The sequence below is a fragment of the Erythrolamprus reginae genome, chromosome 3, assembly GCF_031021105.1.
Source record: "Erythrolamprus reginae isolate rEryReg1 chromosome 3, rEryReg1.hap1, whole genome shotgun sequence".
Taxonomy (NCBI): Eukaryota; Metazoa; Chordata; class Lepidosauria; order Squamata; family Dipsadidae; genus Erythrolamprus; species Erythrolamprus reginae.
In genome coordinates this window covers 28,712,862-28,735,385 of record NC_091952.1, presented here as the reverse complement: position 1 = coordinate 28,735,385, position 22,524 = coordinate 28,712,862, and the positions used below count along the sequence as shown (strand labels likewise).

The 22,524-nt window shown below is 39.3% G+C and overlaps 1 protein-coding gene across 2 annotated transcripts in view; it reads left to right on the top strand.

Annotated features, from left to right (window-relative positions):
- NCOA3 (nuclear receptor coactivator 3) overlaps positions 1-22,524 on the top strand; it is a 114,903-nt gene that overhangs the window by 19,889 nt on the left and 72,490 nt on the right. Inside the window, exon 2 of one of the 2 annotated variants that reach the window (XM_070744661.1) lies at positions 6,223-6,272. The gene's annotated coding sequence lies outside the window, so the exon portion shown is untranslated. The remainder of the gene's footprint in view (positions 1-6,222; positions 6,273-22,524) is intronic. The other variant, XM_070744660.1, reaches the window with a different exon arrangement.

Sequence of the window (22,524 nt, the reverse complement as noted above, 5' to 3'; positions counted from 1 at the left end):
TAACAAGTCATATGACCGTGGGGCACTTAGCAACTGTTTGTAAGTGCGCCCAAATTGCTAAATACCTTGAGCTCAATCACGTTGATCATAGAGATGGTAGAGCAATGTTTTATGTTACTGGAAGGCCCTTACAGACTGTGAAGCACCCTTTCTCAAGCATTGTAATTCTGGACTATCATTAAACAAATGTTCATAAATTGAAGACTATCTGTAATATTGCTGAAAATTTGCAAATTGCTGCTGCATTTGTGCAACACAAACTTGTTCTCTGAAATGAGGTCTGAACTACCAAAAGTAGAAGAGCCCAATGCTGGAAATGATAGAAGGCAAAAAAGAAGGAGACAACAGAGAATGAAGTGGCTGGATGGGGTCACTGAAGCAGTCAGTGTGAGATTAGGTGGACTCCAGGGGATGATAGAGGACAGGAAGTCCTGGAGGAATGTTGTCCATTGGGTCATGATTGGTCAAACACGACTTCTAACAACAACAATAATAAATTTATGCCAGATTTGCTTCACATTTAAATTTTTATGAAAGGATTGGGGCCATAGCTTTTTGGGGATTATCATGAAAAACAATTTTAAAGTAGGCAAATTTATTGCAATAATTTTGAAAATGTGCTTATTTCAGAATAATTAGATTAGCAGCTAAATCTTATTTTAAAAAAGTTTTCAGAGAACTTTATCAAAATTAAACAATGTATTAATAATCTGATTGGTAAATCCACAGTAACTGAATTTAAATATGCCTGGGATAAACATCCATCCATCCTAAGATAAAATACAGGAAATAGTATAAGGGCAGACTAGATGGACCGTGAGGTCTTTTTCTGCTGTCAATCTTCTATGTTTCTATATTCCTATAATCCATAGCAGAGATGTCAAATTCAATTTCATTGAGGGCCACATCTGGATTGTGTTTGGCCTCGGGGTGGGAGGGTGGGTGTGGCCAGGGTGAGCATGGCCAGGTCGACATCACTCATGTCAGGGGTGTCTGTGGTGGCCCAAGCACTTTGCTAACGAAAACGGGCCCCCAGCTCCATTTTCAGCCACAGCAGCCTCCTGCAGCTCTCTGCCAGTGAACATGGAGCTCAGGGCCCCCCATGTGGCTCTTCTGAGCTCCATTTTCACTGGGAGAGGCATTGCGGCCAGTCCTTTGCTACTTCTAAGGCAGCCCTGTGGGCCAGATTTAAGTATCCTGCTGTCCGGATCCGCTCCCCAGGCCTTGAGTTTGACACTCCTGATCTATAGTAAAAAAAATATTTTGTTTGATAGTTGATCTCTTTCTATGATCAGGTGTTAAGTGTTTCTTTTCCATGGACTTTCTTTTACAGTTATTGATTCATATGAATAGAGTTAGTGATAAAACATCACTGTATGTTAGGGCTCTAAAGCACTTCAGATTCCATCCTCAAAATGTGCTGTCTACAACTTCTTAAAGCTCTTGGTTCTTTTGGCTGCCTCTCAATTTCAGGAAGAGACCTGGCTGCTTTAGGACGTTGCAAATAGATACTATATTTGTGCATGTGTGATGTGAAGCATTTTTTGGAATTAATCTGAGACATTAAAAAGGCCAATTATGTATAGCTATTTCCTAAACTGAAGTTCTTACTAACATTGAAATAAACTCAGGTACTTTTACAAATGAAGATATTATGGTAACTAATATCCATGATAATTAAAATGTATCTCTTAAAATGTGAGCTCTAACTTCTGACAATAAAAGCTACATCAGTTATATTGTTCCTAAAGGGAAATTTATTATTAGATACAGTCAAAGTGATGGGATTCAAATAATTTAACAACTGGTTCTCTGCCCTAATGACCAGTGGCTGGGTGGCACTCACATCAACACCACTCACTTCTCCTTGCCTGGATGCTGCAATGGTCATTAATTTTCGGACAGGGGCGGCATATAAATCCAATAAATAATAATAATAATAATAATAATAATAATAATAATAATAATAATAATAATAATAAGTTTGGTCACTAAATGAACTGCTGTAAGTCAAGGATTACCTGTACAAAAATACAAAAAAACATTTTGCCCTAATTACCAATTATTAGATTAAAAAGATCTGCAAGTTGGAGTTACAAATCAGGCAGGGTGCCAGAGCACTTTGAGGAATTAAAATAGTTGAAAGGCAACTCTTGCTCATAAAGTGAAACCTTTTAGCAGAGAGATCATTTAAGCTCCCCAGAAAGAGCACACCCGGAAGAAGCAATCCTTAGATCTGCTTAGAAGATTAACAACAGGTTCTAGCGAACTGGTAGAATCTCACTCCTGGATACAGAGCAGCAAAATATTATTCAGCAGACATATTTGAACACAACATTTAAACTTGGGAATCTGAAATTCTTCCTTAGAATTATAGAAAATGTTACTTTCTTGATAACTGATTATATGCATCAGTTGATGTTTTATTTCTTTAAAAATCTGCCCCCTTTTTTTAGTAAACTGATGTAATAACCTCAAAAATTAATTATGTGACAGCACCAGAAACAAAAATGTATTTTATCTTATCCATCTTGCAGTTTATTTCCTTACAGTCTTTTCTTCTACCCCTTCTTCCTTTTTCTCTTAAGATAATTGTTCAGCAATCTCAGTTCTCACATATAGGACAATTCTTAAATGACAAGTTAAGCATTAACTATTTTATTGTTCAGTTCTGAATGAAATAAATGCTTGTTGGGTTTGAGAGTATCCCAGAGAGAATTCTGTGAAAATTATTATTGTTGCAATTAATAAATATGAAAAACATTTAATTATAATATTAATATTTTGAATCTGATCCCTTTCAGTTAAGCAGTTGACATAATTTTGAATCAGATGCTTGTTTATATACTGTACTACACCCATTAGATTTCAGGAAAAAACCCCAGTAATAAAAATGCAACACTGCTGTGCAACATTGAAAAATTAAAAAGAAAACAAATATTATTGAAAGAAAAAAATGCAGAGAATATTAATATGGAGATCCCATATAATTAAAATTGCCTTTATGTATATATGGTTATTTATGGCATAAGATCATATTTCATTTTTCAAATTTAGATCTTGTTTTATTACCTGAAACAAACAAACTGATATATTTCTGATAAGAGATCCTATTTTGAAACCATGTTATCAAACCAAGTTTAATTAATACCTTTTTTATAAATATAATTTAGTGAATGTAGAATGCTGGCTTTTTCTTGGTTTGAATTATGTGTTTCCCCCATTTCATCAATTCTGAATGGTCCAAAATAAGAATCTAGAAATGTATTCATAATTCCAAAAGAGGAATTCCTTTCGATGTTTAACAGAAAAGGCCCTAAATTAGTGTGACGTTTGTCACCTATTCTCACATAACATAGTAAGAAAACTCCCAAAACAAGAGGGTTTTTGTTATTGCGCATAAGATAATTGACATTAAAATCATAAATATGGGCTGCATTATTCAAATAATGTTGTGTAATGTACTTTTGGAATTTGGAAGTGTTAATTGCATTTGTAGAAAAAAGAAAATGCAGGGATACAAAGCAATTTAACTGCTACTTCTATTTGCAATGCACATTACAGTTTCAGCAATACTACAGAATAGTTGAATTATATCTAGTAACATATGATGCACCAGGTTGGTGTATGTTGCAAAGGATGAGCCACTTTTGTGATAATGTTGCTATGGCAACTACCTTCTGAGAGCTGCCTCAAGGTCACTCATCAACCATAGCCGAGTGTGCTTGGATTTTAAGCAAAATACAAATGCATAATATGTAAGGATGTTTGTGTATTATTCCTTTTCATATTAAATACTGTATTGTGAGGTACGTGAATAAACACACAATTATTTACATTAGTAAGATTTAATAATATTTTAAATATTATGTGTCGTAGACACAGTAAATGGGAAAAGTAATAATTCCACAGCTGTACCAGTAGCTTCTGAATAATACTTATATTACAAAAGAACAAAAAAGGAGTTCAAATATGTGTTATCTCTGAACTATTTATTTGTTTTATTTATTAATTAATAAAATTTATATAGCCATCCATATCACCAAAAGTAATTCTTGGCTATATAGTTTTATAACGTTTTATAGTTTTTTAAAAAAATAAGGAATGTTACAATGGATTCTGTTGTAATAATACTTAAAACATGGGCAGCTATATCTCAAAATGAATTTTGCAATAATTAATTAATTTAATACATTTTTAAATTGTAATCAAATATAAAAAATAGTAATATTTTAACCATCAATGTTTATTGTCAACCCAACCAGGAAATTCCTCAGGAACACTAGCAATAGCAATAACTTATATATCATTCTACAGTCCTCTCTGAAAGGTTCAGAGTTAGCAAATTGCCCCCAACAATCTGGGTCCTCATTTTACAGATCTTGAAAGGATAGGAAGTTGAGTCAACCTTGAGCTGGTCAGAATAGAACTCCTGGCAATGAGCATTAAGTTAGACTACAATATAGTATTTTAACCACTGTGCTATCATGGTACTAGAAATACTTTTATTGAAATTTGGAAACAATTTTTTTCAAATCTAGTTATTCTGCAGATCCTTTCCCCTTAAATTCCAATTAATTATTTGTCTCCTTTGTCTTGGTCACAACAGTTCTTGCAAATTTCCCTCAAGGTCATCTTCTTTAATCTTTATACAGGGAAGTAAATTGGTACAGTTGATTTGATGAACCTCTTTGCTCATAATTGTAGCTTTCCTCTCGATCTCATGAAATGTGAAACATCTGTAATTACTAAAATGTGCAGCAACTTCAAGGTCCTTCCATGGCCTTCTGGACAAAACATGTGTGGAGTTTCTTTTTTAAAAATGAAGTTTTTATTGTTTCTCTCCAGGCAGGTAACTAATGCCCTTGATCCTTTAATCTGTATTACTTATCTTCTATACATATTCATTTTCTAACCAATTATAAATTTTTCCCCATGCATTATGTATTATTAATCTTCCTTATCTTTAATTTTCATTGTCAATCTATTCATTTCCACACAATCCAATATTTTTAAAATTACTTTCCTTTCAGAAGGGGCTTAGCACCTGTGGAGTTTCTGATAGTCTAGCTCTCTGTTGGCGAACCTGTGGCATGCGTGCCACAGGTGGCAGACAGAACCATATCTGAGAGCACATGAAGCATTTACTTATTTCAGCTCCAGTGTGCATCTGCCTGCTGGCCAGTTAGTTTTTGGTTTTCCGGAGGGTGGAGGAGGCTGTTTTCGCCCTCCTCAGGCTTTAGCAAAGCCTGAAGTCTGGGGCTGGTGAAAAATGGCCCACCAGGCCTACCAGAATCCGGGAGCTTCGGTGAAGTCTGTGCACATGCATGGGGGCGAGTGTGGGGTGTGTGCGCATGCGTGCATAGGGGCATTTGCATTATGGGTGTGGGCACGCAGGCGTGTGCTGTCTCACCTGTATCCTTTTGGCACCCGAGCAAAAAATGGTTCGCCATCACTAGTCTAGCTCATTCTTAAAACTGCTACTTATTGCATAATTATATTATTGCATAATTATATGTCTTGGAGCCTGCATTGATCCAGAAGCTGATATAAATGACTGGCAATGATGTTGACAGCCATGATTTTGAAGGCTGAAATACTAAATCATGCGAAGAAAGATTTAGAAAAAAAAATTCAAAGCCAAGCCACACGTTGACGAAACACGCTGGTTCAGAAGTTATTTGGCATGTGTCTGTTTTCAGACAAAAGCTGTTATTATAGTAGATCTTTGCCTCTACCAGCATGCCTCCTCTGCTGACTGGAGCTGATTGCAGAAACTGTGCTAATTAGGAATAATAATCTGTTTCTGAGCAGATAATTACTCTTTAGTAGACCAATATGCTGAAGGCATTTTTCAGAGTAATTTATTTATTTAGATATGACATCCATTTATTTAGAAATTTCTATAGCTACCCATCTTAAACAGGTGGCTCTGGATGGTGAATACTGAACAATTAAAAATGGTTACAAAATAATAATAAAAATAAATTCATCTCTGGCAGGTACCCATGTGGCACCTCTCATGTCCGCCCTAGTAGGATTTTAAAGGTTGTAGCAAACAATTTGAATTGTGTCCCATAGTAGTGCAATCTTTGTAGGACCAATATCCTAAAAAATAGGATCTTGCTTTGTATCATAAAAAGCAAATATGCTTTTCTGTATATCTAATAAACTATTTTAGTTTTAATAGCTAACTAGTGTTTTGTGATTTTTTTCCTCTAGGTGAAGATGGTGTGTGAATGTTACTGACAAGAATACATTTCCAAGTACCGGTAAGTGTCCAGTATAATAAAGTTAGAACATATTTGATTGTGGACAGAACATTTTATTCAGAGTTGCCTGAACATCACTCAGAGTCATCTAAGCCACAAGATGGGTGGCAACTATATTTGATAAATAAATAAATCCCAATTAGTATTATAGAAACTAAATGTAGGTTGTCCAGTGATTCATGGTTCTCTTAGCCAATTCCAGTCAAGAAAATTAAGCCATTACTATTCTACTAGCATTAATAGAAGAGAGAACACTCATTAGGTAAGGCGTCTAGAAACAAGGATTTAAAATGTTCTCTGACTCAAACTTCCCTTGAGCCACTTTATCTTACGATCCACTTTCACATAAAACATCACCAGTAGATCTATGTCTATGGAGACATTTGTATGTGTATTGGAAATATGTTTGTCTGGCCTTTTCTAGTCTTTTTCAGTCACTGGATCTGAGATTGGAAGGTCATTTTTTAATTAAATAGTCAATTAAAGCATAGGAAATAGTCACTTTAAAAGTTTATTTAAGGAAATAAAGTTCTATTTATGTTTCCTTTTTTTTTTTTTTACTTCACATGTTTAATCTTTTTACAGTAAGAGAAGTCTTGGTTTCCTGTTACGCTTCCATGGAACTTTAGTTTAAAGAATAATGTATTTTTGTTTCAAATACTATTTATGCTTTGTGACTTGTCAACAGTGCACGGGAGTTACAAATCCTCCCGCCATCTTCTGGGCTCTTAAATATCTAAAGTCTACATCTTGCAATGTTAGAATAATTTCCCTGATTTATACCCTAAGTTGGCAAGGGCGCCAAAATGTGCTTGCTGTGATCTAGAAAACAACAACAACCACCTTTAATATTGTTTCTTGGATCCAGAGCAATACATTTAATATAGAAATAAGACACAAATAGTTTCTAGAAAATGCCTTTGAAATGTGCACAAAGCTTTTTATTATACTATTTATTTTTATGTTGAATTTAAAGGAAATTCAGACCAGTAATTTTATAGCTTTATAATATCATCCCCTGCATATATGCTCAGTGGAAATGTGAGACAAAATAGCAGTGGTTAAAATTCAGCAGAATATTTTCCCGGGGCCACTGGGAATATAATTACAACCGTAGACTTTGTCTTTAAAATGTTATTGTCATTGCTAGTATTTCTCTGATCTAGAGAAAGAACAACCTCCCTCCACAAACAATCTAACCCTCCCCAATAATTGTGTCGGTGTGTACATTTAGAAACATACTGAATATTTTATTCCTTCCATTAACCCTAGCTATCAGAAAGTGTTATATTTAATATTGCTGAATAGGTGTTAAGAACTGCCATCATGCACACCCATCCCCCAGTCTTACAGGAAAGTAAAGAGAAGCCTGGCTTGTTTGCAGCACAGTGCTGCATATCTTTCAGGAAATGACCTTGACTTGTATTAATAAAATTCAGAACATACAGAAAAGCTGTTTGGTAATATGCCTATTTGATATAAAACAACATTACATTTTCATTCAAAATGGGGCACCAAGGTGGGAAAAAACTTGAAGTATTTTTAAAAGAGCTATAAGGACCTTAAATGAGAACTATGATTAAGGGTTAAATTTAAAATCTCAGTTAAATGAACGTATTTCTTAAAATATAAAAAATCAATGTAGCATTTACTTGATTGTAAATGCAGCATAGCATTTATTTACCACAATTAGCTGATTTGTATGTTATGTACAAGGAACTCATGCCTCTAAATGATCAGAAACATAGAAGCTTCCTAGATTGATTGTTCTAAGTGAGAAATATGGATGCATATCAATGGCTTTAATAGATCTGACAAGAATTTTTATATCATGTTGACAAATTCCTCTGATCAGTACTCAGCAGTAAATCACAAATCTCCTGACATTTCATGGCTTGCCCAACTTTTTTGCTGGACTTGATTTAAGACTCAGAAATATAACTTAGATCAGGATATTTATTGTAGACAATAATGAAGAGTGCCAGAATGAAGAATACAACAACCCATTGTTCATTGTTATCAGAAGATCATTGGGGTTTAAACTTGTGGCTGCTTCTTCTTCCCAGTTTTACAGAATAATGGACTTTTGATGTAATACTTGGTTGCCTTGAAGCTGAGCTGATGTCTACGTGGGGAATTGTTGGTTCCCATCTCAATACTCCAATATGTGCTCATAAATTATTTTGCTTTTTTTACTTTTTCATTGTTATGAATATGAAGTGGGATAGAATAATTGTGAAGAGGTGTAATTTTATGATAATGTGTTTATTTTTAAAATACTAAAATTATATATGACCACACTCGTTACAGGTTGTGCTATGTAAAGGTCTGTTAGTTGCCTTACAAAATGTTAGAATTAAACTGTCTAAAAATAATACTGGATAATACTTTCAAACTATTTTAGTTGTCAGTCATTTAAATACATACATTTTATACAGCCTTGCACCAACATAGATTTTTATGTAAATACAAGTCTGGGATAAGATAGCCGTCCAGAGTTACCGTGAGTGAGTTGGATGGCCATGTAAATTTTCTTAATAAATTATTAAATAATTTGAGGTATGACTTTTACCGCAATTTTAAGCATGTTTAATTGGATTAAACATGTGCATGATACTCAATAAAATTTACAATTGAAAAAAAAACGCAATTGTGTATCCATAATTTAGCCTGCCATGTTTTCTGAATGTGTTGATGACTATTTTCAATCAAGTCAAAAAGAGAATCCTTGCTTTGTTATCAAATATTTTCTGGATAATTTCAGAATTGTTAACCCCTTGTTTGGATCACATTGCAACCTAAGAAATAATAAAAGAAAGGAATTTTGGAGCAATATCTGCAGTAGGCTAGAGCCCCTTCCTTTCTAATGTGTTGGCAGCAAAACCATTTTTCTTAATGAACATATTGTTCAAATGTTTAAAATAAGGTTTAATAGCCAGAGAATGTATTAAAGGTTTGCAGATCTATCTCTCTTTTTTCTTCTGTTCTGTCATATTTTATTCTTGGCTACTACCTGAACAACTCCCTTCAGTTTCTTTGGTAAGGTTTGCCATTATCTGCCTCCTAGGGCTGAGAGAAAGTGACTGGCCCAAGGTCACTCAGCTAGCTAGCATAGTGCCTAAGGTAGGACTATAACTCACAGCTTTCCTGTTTTTATCCTGATGCCTTAACTATTGTAGCAAACTGGCTGTCAGATATCTTTTTAGAAATAGTTGATTTAAACCCTCTTTATTAGTTTTAGGAACTGTTTAAAGATAAAACAGTACAGTGGTACCTCGGTTCTCAAACGCCTCGGTTTTCATACATTTCGGATTTCAAACAAAATTTTCTGCAAAAATTTGCTTCGGTATCCAAACAAAAATTCGGATACTGAACAGAAAATTTTGTTTACTATCCGAAATGTAAGATCTGAGGGGATGAGGTGAGAGGGAATGGGAGTCGGAATCCCGACACGCCCCTCCTGGCTGCCCTCTTAACAGCCTCCCAGTCTCTACGGCGGCTTCCCTACAAGGAGGAGCAGCGTCAGGAACGTCATGTGATGAAGGTAAGCCGCCGGAGCCGTCGCTGCCAGGAAGGAAAAAGTTGGTGCAGCTGCCTGGAGGTACCGAACTGAACCGCTGAGGAAAGGAGCCCCCCAAAACTGCCGGTATTGCAGCCAGCCCTACCCTTCCTGCAGCTTGGAGCAGTTACAAGGTAGAGACTGGGAGGCTGTTAAGAGGGCGGCCAGGAGGGGCGTGTCGGGATTCCGACTCCCATTCCCTCTCACCCCGTCCCCTCAGATCCTTATCCCATAGGAAATAGAGGAAATACTGTAGATTTAATTGGTTCCCAGCAAGTCAATGGGCTGGGAACCAATAAAATCCATTTCCATTATTCTCCGTACTGAAGGAGCGGGTCCAGCAGTCACATGGGTTGCTCATGTCCAATCCGGTGGAACTGAGCCTAGTATTAAAAAAGCTTGCCGGATCCGCCCCTTCCCCAGAATTCGCTCAGTTCGCATATCCTGCGGTTGTATTGTGATAGCTCGTTCCTTATTTGTTTTACTTGCACTGATAGCGCCAGCCGTTTGCGGCTCGGCTTTTTTCCCTTGGAGAAGTTGCGGTTTCGTTTTCCCCCGGCGGTTTTGCCGTGTACGATCCCCGCGGCCGCTTGTGGATTCTTTTAATCCTTTGGCCTGGAGGTTCTAGTGCAAGTATTAATTGATTCTTTATTGCATATATATTAAAGGGCTTAAAAAATACCTCCTGCGGAGTGAGACGGCTTTCTAGTCTCCTGGACTTAGTTGATCGCTTCCCCTTTAAGACATATTCGGAGCGATTTTTCGGCGCGAAGGCCTTCGCGCCCTTTTTAAATCTAGGCCTCTCGTGTTGGCCTCCTGCCAGCCGCGTAGGCCTCAGTCCACCGCGTGGATCCCGGAGCGGGCCTTGGGGGTCCCAGGCTAAATTCTCCACCGGCTAAGCCTCCAACCAGAGTGCCTTGGTTTACTTAATTGAAAAGTTTAGGGAGGCTGGCCCCGCTGGATTTGGGGGCACGAACTCTGGGTTTGCCCAGATTGTCCTCACGTCTCAGCAGCTTCGAGGCCTCGAAGCAGGATCCATTCCTCTTGGGAAGTCCTTAAAATTCTTCTCCTTTTCTATTCAGTTATTGGCTCAGCCTTGTCTTCTGTTAATTTTCAGACTATGGCTTCCTTTCCCAAGAGAGGCACAACTAAAGGTCCCAGAGAGGCCAGGCCTACAGGCGATGAGATTACTAGTATCCCCCAGGCCTCTTCCTCCTCTTCTCCTGGGGCCCGCCCCTCGACTAAGGTCACCAGGGCCGAGAAGAGAAGGGACCTAGCCCTACAAAGAATCCATGACAAATCAGCAAAACGTTTAAAAGTGCAGGCCCAAGTACTCAGTAGTCAAGACCCCCCAGAGGCTTCTAATCTACCTCCTTCTGGGGTCCCTGTGTTATCTCTGGATGAGCCTAACCTAGACAGACCCCAACCTAACCTATGGGGCATAGGGCCAGAGGAACCAGATATTATTGAAGATTCCTCCCAGCCAGGATCCTCCCAGGCCTTTAGGGATTCTTCTGCCATTCCTGCTGATATTTCTAATTTACCTCCTGAGTTCCAATCTATTTTTGCTGTGTTGTCTAAGGCCATTGATGCCAAACTCTCTTCCATCAATGAGCTTCCCTTACCTCCTCCTCCTTCTCGTCCCTCCCGCCCCTTGGGTTCTTCCCCAGCGGTTAGGGCTCCTATTCAGGATGATTCAGATTCCTCTCAGGACGAATATGAGGATATGGAGGATGATGAGGACCCTTTCCAAGGGCTATCAGATGATGAGGAATCCCAAATAAAGGTTCCTTCTCCAATTACCATTTTCCCTTCTCAATTATTCAAATCTCTCCTCCTCAAAGCTAGGATTTCCACGGGATTAGCGGCCCAGGAGAAACAAGCCTCCACTTCCACTGATCCCCCGGAGGAGAATTTACCTTATTTCACTGAGGAACAGGAGGATAACGAGGTAATTCCTATGCCTAAATTGTTTAAAGATGCCTTACTCAAACAGTGGGATTTCCCAGCCTCTAGTCTTAATCCCTCCACTAAAGACAGGAAGTTGTACAAGCTTTCCTCTTCCTATGAAGAGCTTCTATCCTTTCCCAAACCGGATGAACCTGTCAAGATCCTTCATTCGGCAGCGGCTGTGCCGGGAGAGGCGGAGGAAGTCCTCCGCCCAGAGGACAAGCGCATTGAACAAATGCTCAAAAGAGGATTCACGGCAGATTCCTGGGCCATTAAAAGTTCTGCAGCAGCCTCCTTTTTCTCCAGAGCCATGCTGCTGTGGCTTCGCCAACTTCAACAGCATATTCCTCCCGATGACTTGAGAGGTCAACAAGACTTCAACAAGGTCTTTGCAGCTGCCCAGTACGTGGCTGATGCCACCTTGCAATCTACCAGATTTTCTGCTAAGTCTATTGCAGCTTCTACAACGGCAAGGAGACTCCTATGGATTCGCCCTTGGCAAGCGGGAGTACGCCAGAAATGGCAGTTATCCCAGGGACCCTTAAAGCGCGACCTTCTTTTCGGTGATCTTCTGGATCCACTCCTCACGGAAACCACGGATAAGAAGAAAGTTTTGGGTCCAACCACAAAAAAGGCTACCAAAACGCAGTCCTTTCGTCGCCCGGGGCGCCAGCAAGATCAAGCGGCTTCCTATCAGAGATCTCCAGGTCAGTATTCCCCCCGCTTTCGTTCCCAAAGTAGGAACTCCAGGGGTAGAGGTTTTCGCTTCCAAAGGGGAGCTTCTTCTAACAGGGCCTCAAAAAAACCTAGATGGTAATCTTTCCTCTATTCCCATAGGGGGTCGTCTAGCTCATTTCGCCTCAAATTGGCGTCTCACCTCCAAGGACCCCTGGGTCATTGACACTGTTCAAACTGGCCTTCTTTTAGAATTTATTTCTCCTCCCCCCAAACGTTTTATTTCCTGCCCTTCTCCCAGGTCCTCCTCAGATTGTAACCGTATGGAGGAGGCCATTTCTCATCTATTGTCCATCAGAGCCATTCAACCGGTTCCTTCCGGTCAGAAGGGCCTAGGTTTTTACTCCATTTTATTTATGGTTCCAAAATCCTCCGGAGGTTGGAGAGCTATTTTGGATTTAAAGAAACTAAACCTATTCATCAAATATAGGAAGTTTAAAATGCACTCCTTATCTTCTATTTTGGCCGCCATTCACTCCGGAGATTTCATGGTCTCCTTAGACCTCACTGAGGCCTACCTTCACATTCCTATAGCCAAATGCCACAGGAAGTTTTTACGTTTTTCCTTTCAAGGCAGGCATTTCCAGTATAGGGCGATGCCATTTGGCCTTTCCTCGGCCCCTCGGGTCTTTACAAAGCTCTTGGGGTCCCTGGCGGCCTATATCCGGGCGTCTCCCATTCACATTTTATGTTATCTTGATGATATTTTGATTCATGGGAACTCCCTAGAGAAAGTGAAAACAGACCTTTCTGTCACCATGTCAGTCCTTCAGGACCATGGTTTTTCCATCAACTTTGAAAAAAGTCACCTCCAACCTTCCACATCCATTTCTCACCTGGGTTCCATTATCAATTCAGAATCTTCCCAGGTTTTTCTCTCTCCCGAGAGAAAACTCAGTATAGGGGAGTTAATTTCTGACATTTTATCTAATTCTTCAGTATCCATAGTAACTCTGTCTTCCCTTTTGGGGAAGATGGTGTCATGCATAGGCATCATTCCCTGGGCTCGCCTTCATGCTAGGGAACTCCAGTGGCTCCTATTACCCTTTCAGAGATCGGGGCACAGCAACTCAAATCGGCGCATTGTCATCCCACCAAGTGTTCGCAGATCCTTCAAGTGGTGGAAGTCTCCGGCCATGGACAAAGGATCCCCGTTCAGATGCCCGGATCAATTTGTCATCACCACAGATGCCAGTCTATCGGGATGGGGCGCCCACGCCCAGGGGATGATAGCCCAGGGCACGTGGTCCCCGGAGGAAGCTTCCAGGCCAATCAATTGGCTAGAGTTAAGAGCCGTTTCCCTGGCTCTGAAGCATTTCTCTCCTCGCATTCCCAACCGGCACGTTCTCATTCTCACCGACAACATTGCCACAAAAAGCCATATCTGCAGACAGGGGGGCACGAGATCCAAAGCTCTCATGAGGGAGGCCCTCAAGTTAGGCCTTTGGGCGGAAAAACATCTTCGGTCGCTCCTAGCCGACCACATCTCGGGGAGCCTCAACGTCCAGGCGGACTGGCTATCTCGAGCAACGATAGACCCAGGAGAGTGGAACCTCCATCAGGACCTGTTCCATCAAATCAGCCTCAGATTCGGCCTACCAGTCCTGGATCTCTTCGCGACCAATGCGAACGCCCAACTCCCTCGCTTCTTTTCCAGATTTCCATCCCCGGGAGCGGAAGCAATCAATGCCCTCCGGAGTCCATGGCCTCCAGGCCTACTCTACGCATTTCCTCCAATTCCAATTCTCCCGGACGTGATTCACAAGGTTCTCACCGAGAGGGCCCGAGTAATCTTAATCGCCCCTCATTGGCCCCGCCGGCCCTGGTTCGCGGATCTCCAACAGCTGTCCGTCCAGGACCCTTGGCGACTCCCCGTTTCGGGGGATATGCTGCGGCAGGGGGCCTCATTCCATCCAGACCCGGAGTGGTTCCACCTCACCGCCTGGCTGTTATCAGGAGAGACTTAGAACTGCGTGGTCATGACCCCGATTCAGTGGAGGTCATTTTAAAGGCCAGAAGGGGTTCGACCAATCGAATCTACGACCACACGTGGTCCAAGTTTCACCAGTGGTGTCTACAGGAAGGTCTCTCCCCTCTGTGCATCCCCATACACAGAATTATTTCCTTCCTTATGCAAGGCTTCCATAAAGGACTTTCCACCAGCACCCTCCGGCGTCATCTGGCAGCCATTTCATCTGTCCTAGGGGGTCCCCGCAGACAGCCTCTCCGATCCTTCCCTGAAGTTCAGGAATTCCTCAAGGGCATAGCCAACCTCAGACCTTCCAAGGTCCACAGGTATCCATCCTGGGATTTGCCACGGGTTCTCCATTCCCTCACGCAGGCACCATACGAACCCCTAAAATCGGCGTCCCTCAGGTTCCTATCCTTTAAGGTAGCATTCCTGGTGGCTATTACCTCTGCCCGACGCATTTCGGAGCTGGCTGCCCTCTCAATCAGGCAGGACCTTTGTCAATTCCATCAGGACAAGGTAGTCTTGCGACTGGACCCCACCTTCTTACCCAAGGTCAGTTCCATGTTCCACAGATCTCAGGATATTGTCCTACCTTCCTTTTGCCTCCAACGAGACCATCCCTTGGCAATTAGATGGCACACCCTGGATCTCATCAGAGCGCTGAGAATCTATATCCAACGCACAGGACCCTTTCGGAGGTCAGAAGCACTTTTCATAGCCTATCATCCCAGAGTCATGGGGGCCAAAGTGTCTTCAACAGTAATAGGCCGTTGGATCAGAGGGACTATATCTAAGGCCTATGAGTCGGCCTCCCTCTCAGTTCCAAGGAACATCACAGCGCATTCCACCAGGAGCGCAGCCACCTCGGCCGCTTGGGCGACTCAAGCCCCGTTGGAGGAGGTCTGCAAAGCAGCCACTTGGGCCTCGCCAAATTCATTCATCAGGCACTACAAGATTGATTCTTACGCTTCAGCGGACGCTGCCTTCGGCAGAAGGGTACTCCAATCCGTTATCTCACACGATAGCAATCTAATCCCGCCCTAGGGACCATCTATTGGGTATGTCCCATGTGACTGCTGGACCCGCTCCTTCAGTACGGAGAATAGGCGTTGATTGCTTACCTGAACGCCTCTTCTCGTACGGTGAGCGGGTACAGCAGTCACTTCCCGCCCTTGTATGTGTCTTCTTCACCTTTCTATAATCCTTTTTCCTCTAACAATAAGAGTTGAACACTACAGAGCTTCACAACTGAGCCTAGTCTATGGATTCGCGAATTCTGGGGAAGGGGCGGATCCGGCAAGCTTTTTTAATACTAGGCTCAGTTCCACCGGATTGGACATGAGCAACCCATGTGACTGCTGTACCCGCTCACCGTACGAGAAGAGGCGTTCAGGTAAGCAATCAACGCCTATTTCCTATGGGATAAATTAATTCGGTTCTCAACCAAATCGGTTCTCAACCACACTTCTGGAACGGATTGTGGTCGAGAACCGAGGTACCACTGTATTTGCTTTTGTCTGCTTTCTATTTTACTTATGAAAAATTTGCTCAAATAATAAATATTATTATTTCAGACAAGTGCTTTTTGTCTTTTCCTACTCTTATCTTTAATATTAATATTAAGGGTTTTTTTTTATTTGCAGCTCCAAAGACCCACACCAAATTGTTGACTCATAGAATATATTACTGTATACTTCAATATATTTCTAGATTTGTTTTTGCTTTAAAACTTCATTTGATTGTTTAATTTGCTTATTCTTCATTGGTTTGTTTTTGAATCACTTTAGATTTTTCTCTGTATTTTTGTTTTATAAAAATTAGTAATATTTTTGAACATGATGACTTTTTTCCTACATAAGGACTGGATGCAAAAAACTGAATATATAATTTATTTGTTTCCAAGTCTGGCAAAAATATTTTTCTATTCATCATTGTAAATATTGCCAAGATCCCCTCTTAATAGCTTGTTAAATCTTTTTTTATTACTTGTGCAGGGTATCATGACATCCTATTAATTTTTCTTGATGTTCTGCTATACTGTTGTTTTTAGAACAAATGACTGAAAAACCTCTCTTGGATATTTTTAAATTTTGGCTAATGTATAATAAACCTTCATCCATTCCAGTGAAGAAAATCTTATTGTTTGAATGCTGAAACGTTACAAAGCATTGGAATAGAAAATCTATTTTTGCTAATTTTTAAATCAAAAATATATTACTATGGACATATTTTTCTTTTTTTCTGTAACTTTTAGAGTTGATAATTTATTTAATCCTTCAACTTTAAAAAGCAAGTGTTTAAAATGTCAAGTGCCAATGCAAGTTTCTTAAACATACATTGTTCTTGTATGCAAAATGGATTGTGGGTACTAATGGTTCTTGGCCTATTTGAACAGATTTTTCAAAAGGCCATATTTTAACACCCTTGATGTGACCCATCATAGTAGAGGTGTTTGTTCCTTGACATCTGAGCTTATTTTTTTTTTAATATAAATGAATAGAGATGGGAGTGCTACAAAACACTAATCTGTAGTATAATTTCTATTTGCAATAATGTAGTTGAATTTCACATAGGCATTAGTCATTCGTAGGAAATAAAAGTGATGGTGGCTGTAGTCCAGTTCTGGAAGTACTGCCCTAGTAATAACAGTAATAAAAAAAATCACAATATCTTTGGTGGCTAGAGTAGGTGTTAGGAACGCAACAGTTTGATTATTGTCACACTTCTGACCAACGTGAGTATAAAAGTCCTGCCACAGATACGAGACAAGCTGTTAGGATTCAAAATTACGGCCAACTAAATTTGTTGAGTTGTATAATGTGTTTATTTGGAGGACAACACTACCTTAATTACATCTTTTTGCCATTTTCTATAAATTAGTAAATAATTTTTTTCAAACATATTTTATAATTTTTCATTCCTGCTCTTCCTTCTGAGTTATATGCATTTTAAAATTTTATATGTTTTTCCAGATTTTATTTTATCCTAAAGCATTGTTTATTAAATATTGGATTCATGATCTTTTAGGAAAAAATGATTTTATTTTGAGGATGAATATTATGGATTATTCTGAAGGGCATTATGTGCACAGCAATTAAACTTTAGAGTTATTTGCTGTGTCTTGAGTTTCTATCAAATTAAATCATATTGAACAATTTTATCAAATAATTATAATAGACAAAGTATTGAGCACTAATATCATATATAAAGAGTGTGCACGCGTATTATCGTGCATGCGTGAGTGCCCACACTCAATTCAATGCCTAGGAAAGGCGAAAGCATCTTCCCCTACCTCCCCAAAAACCCTCTGGAGGCTGGATTTTCCAACTTTGGGTCGGCCCAGTAGGCTCGTGTTTTACCCTCCTCAGGCTCCAAAGACTTCCCTGGAAACGGGAGATGGTAAACACACCCACCCCCATCCCCTCAGAGGCTCTCTGGAAGCCAAAAACACCCTCCCAGAGCATCTGTGGGAGCGAAAAATCAGCTGGCCAGCACACACATGAATGTTGGAGCTGAGCTAGGGCAGATATGGCTCCGTGTGCCACCTGTGGCACCTTGCCATAGGTTTGCCATCACTGCCCTAGTAGATCACTTTCATACTGTTGCCTGGTAAATTATACGTGCATGTCCACCTGGAATTGAGTTTTGACATGAAGAGGGATCAAGATTTTATAAAACTTTTATACGTTATATTATTTGGGATGCATATCCAATGAACCCTCTGGATAATCTTTCCCCATGTTGATATGACTCTAATGTCAGTTGCAATTGCAGGCAGTTCCATGTTTAGTGTGAGATTCTGCACTAGGAAAAGCCTTTACGCATAGGATTGTGTATACCGCAGCTTTCCTTCTGCAGACATGCATTGAATTTATGAACATCTGCAGATGCTATTTTTATCAGAGCAACGTTTGGAGACACAAGGATAGGAGTATCTGGAATATTCACTTCATGAATGCTTTGCATGGGACTAATCTAAAGCAAGAGTTCCAAGGAACACTTTGTGAAGGGTTCAAATATTCAGTTCAGAGCTGTATATATGATGTGATGGAAAGAGGTTTCTATTGGTGCTGGATGATTAAGGGACTTAATTTTATAAAATTTAAGAGAAATTGTCTAACACCCTTTCAATATAAAATGAAGAATGCATCTGTAGTATTTGGAAAATGAAAGCAGCTGGGGATGCAAAATTTTGATGGCATATGTCATTTGTTAAGATTTCACTGTTTTGAAAGGTATGACAAAAAAAAAATCTTTTTGACAGAGAAGAAAAATTAAAACTGGCCATTTAATTTTTGCAAAGGAATCAATTCTTCCAGTGGTATAAAATTAATCTGAAGGGGAAATGCAGAAGAATTTGTGGGTTGATAAGAATGCATTGACAAATAATTACATTGACATAACTCAGTGTTTTTCAAACTTGACAATTTCATGGTTTGCACAGGGGACTTGTGAGCTGACAGCATGTCGACTGTAGAATTTAGAAAGTTGAAGTCCACACATCTTAGACATTGCCAGAGTTGAAGAATTCTGAGCTAACAAAACGGGAGTTTTACCTTTAAAGTTTCTGGAAGAGAGAAAAAAATGAATATATTGGGGTGGGAAGAGTGAGGGGAAACCACATTGTTCCCTTTCATCAGCCTATTCTGTTTTAGAAGCTTTCAGGGAAAAAGCCTTTTGTTTTAAGCAAAAGTTTTCTAAACTGATTGTTGCGGTTTGGAAAAAGGAAACAACATTTGCAATTGATAGTTGTTTTATTTTTTAAAAAAAGAATTTTACTTCAACAAGTCAGGTAGTCAGTGAGTTAATTTTTCCTTTGTAGCCAGAGGATCTATCTGCAGTTGCTCTTTTCTCATTGGTTGCTAAAAGGTGAAATTGAAACCACTGTGAACTTTTGAACCCATAGCAGTGCTTATGGAAGACCTTCCCTGCCCAGAGAAAGAGAGTGGCTTTTTGCTTCTCTTCCTGTATTATCCTGTTTGATGATGCAGCACTATGTGCAGGCTTTTGGAATGGGGCGAAGAAGGAGAAACACAAGCAAGTAGACTGCATATTCCAGAAACAGCAAAGTTGGCATTTCCTCTCGGCTTAGCAAAACTAGCAATTAAAAAATGAACGTCAGCCGGAGAATGAAATAGCTGAGCAAATGGGCAACCATCTTATAAGGATGACTCCCTTTGCTTGTTTGATGACTTAAATCTGTGTGCAGAAATTATAAATGGATGGCGACTGTGGTAGTTAGAAATCTGATAACGTATGACTCATGGGGGTGGGCGCTTTCATCCTGCATGTTAGCAATGCTAATCTTTTCAGAGATTTTAAGGTTTTAAAAGTCTGGTTTAAAAGTCAGTCTGATCTGAAGCTAATAAAGAAAATATCTTTCTATGTTTTCTCCACTCTGTGGAAGATGAAGTACATTCCATTTAGTCTCAAGATAACATCTCAAAATTATTTTCTTGTTTAAATTATAATTTTGGGGACTGTGGAAAATTTGAACTCATTAGATCAGTGATGCCGAATCTTTTTTTTGCTTGGGGACCAAAAGGGCACTCATGCATGCCCACACCCATAATGCAATGCCCTCCCCCCCATGCACACACAACCCCCCCACACACATACACTGCCCCCCCATTCATGTATGTAGGCCTCACTGGAGCCTCTGGACTTTCAGTAAGCCCATTGGGCTTTTTTCCCCCTCCCCTCCCCAGACTTCAGGAAAGACTCTGGACTCTGGAGCCTGTGCAGTGGGCCTACTGGAAGTTTAGAAATGAATTTCCGGTAGGCCCGTTAGGCTGTTTTTTGCTCTCCCCAGGCCTCAGAAAAGCCTTCTGAAGCCAAGGGAAGATGAAAAATGGCACTGATGGGCCTTGAGCCTATCTATCACTATTGAAATAACAATGAAGTTAATACGATAATAACAAATGTCCATCTTTCTCTGTTTCTGCAGTTCTCCATGAGGCAATAAAAGCAAAATGGATACTTGATAGATTCCTGTTGTTCTCCTGTTATATGTTTTTATTATTTTCTCTTATTTTTCTTTGGATTGTTTTAAAATAGGCGCATTGTATGTTGTTCTTTATTGTACAAGATATCTTGGGATTTATTCTGTATTTATTTTAGTACAGCATACCAGATTTTAAATTGATTTACCATGCCAAAATTAAATTGGAAATAAGAAGTCACTGTCAAGTGAATGTGCAATATGATAATCATTGTGGTGAAATATTTTTGTTTTTTGAAATCCATATTAAATTTTTTTCTGGCATGAGTGGTAAGCAATAGTTTTAATAAATGTTAAGATGATTTAAGATTGCAGCACAAAGCATATTTTAAAACATTCCTAAATATGGCTCCAGTTGCTTGTGTTTGTGCTCATGCCCATACTTGTTCAACAGCAGAAGAGGCCATCTTCTGCCACACGAATCCCAGCGGCCGATAAGATCCCACAGATTTAGCCTTCTCCGGGTCCCATCGACTAAACAATGTCGTCTGGCAGGCCCCAGGGGAAGAGCCTTCTCTGTGGCGGCCCCAGCCCTGTGGAATCAACTCCCCCCAGAGATCAGAACTGACCCCACACTCCTCATCTTTCGTAAATTGCTTAAGACCCACCTATATTGCCAGACATGGGGGAATTGAGATATCTCCCCCAGGCTTATATAGTTTTATGTATGGTATGCTTGTGTTGTATGTTTTTAAAATAATGGGTTTTTAGATATTTTCTTTTAAATATTATATTTGTTCATTGTACACTGTTTTATTATTGTTGTGAGCCGCCCCGAGTCTGAGGAGAGGGGCGGCATACAAATCCAATAAATAATAATAATAGTAATAATAATAATAATAATAATAATAATAATAATAATAATATTTGCTATATACTTTTATCAGTTGGAATATTTCATTGAAGAAATTGTGAGCAATAGCTATTGGAGGATCCTATCAATTTTCCACTTTGACCCATTATTTTATCAATTTTAGGGTTTCCAGCAATTATTTTTTAAAATTTATGAATAGTTCAATAATTTTATGCATATGGCATAGGATAGACAGACAAGTCAGTACAAATGTATTTCAGTATTTTAATAAAATGACTGTTTTGTGTTTGTGAGACTTGATGCTCAAGAATAGCTAATTTTATTCATGTCTTTATAGTTGCTAATATCTGAGCTGTACTTATTGACATAATGATTTTACAAAGAAGTACTAGCAGACAACAGCAAAATTTCTATATTTCATCTATCCTACTGTCAGAGGGTAGAACCACAAAGCCACAGTTTTGAGTTTAGTACAAAGAAGCTAAAATGTACAGAAATATTTTTTAGAATAATATTCTTGCAACAGCCTTTGGCAAGTGTTACTCGGAATTTTGAGGCTGTCCTATATATTTATTTATTTATTTATTACTTAGATTTGTATGCCGCCCCTCTCCGAAGACTCGGGGCGGCATACAAACCTGACTTACACAATAGTTAGAAACATAATCTTCAGGCATTCTTCTGTGACTATTTGACTATTTGTTCCCTTGCAACTGCACTTTCAAAAATTCTGGCTTAAGATAACATTTTTGTGCAAAGGTCCCCTTTGAAAACATTTGGTTTGTTGAATGCCAGTGTGATTGGCCCTCCATCGTAAGGCATAGTATGGATGATCTTAATCAAAAAATCCTTTAGCGCAACCCTTTGGCATTGCATTTTCATGTGCTGTTGCTGACAAATAACAGTACCATGCTAGTATATTAAAATAGAACATTACATCGGTCAATTTACTTCAAGTCAGTGTGTTCTATGTACTAAGGCTTGGCTTACCACTATAACTGCAAACAGCTACTGGTAGTTCAAAAACAAAACAATAAAAGAAGCTGTCCAGCTGCAACACAATTAAATAATATAATAATGTTAATAATCATGGACCCAGTTCTGTAATTTAATTTTGTTTCCTTGGTTTAAGTGAGTAAACTGGTTTCCTATCCATGCTTAATATAAGTGTTTTATTTTTGCTTCTTTTTTCCTTTCAAAATTACTAAGAAGATCTCTGAA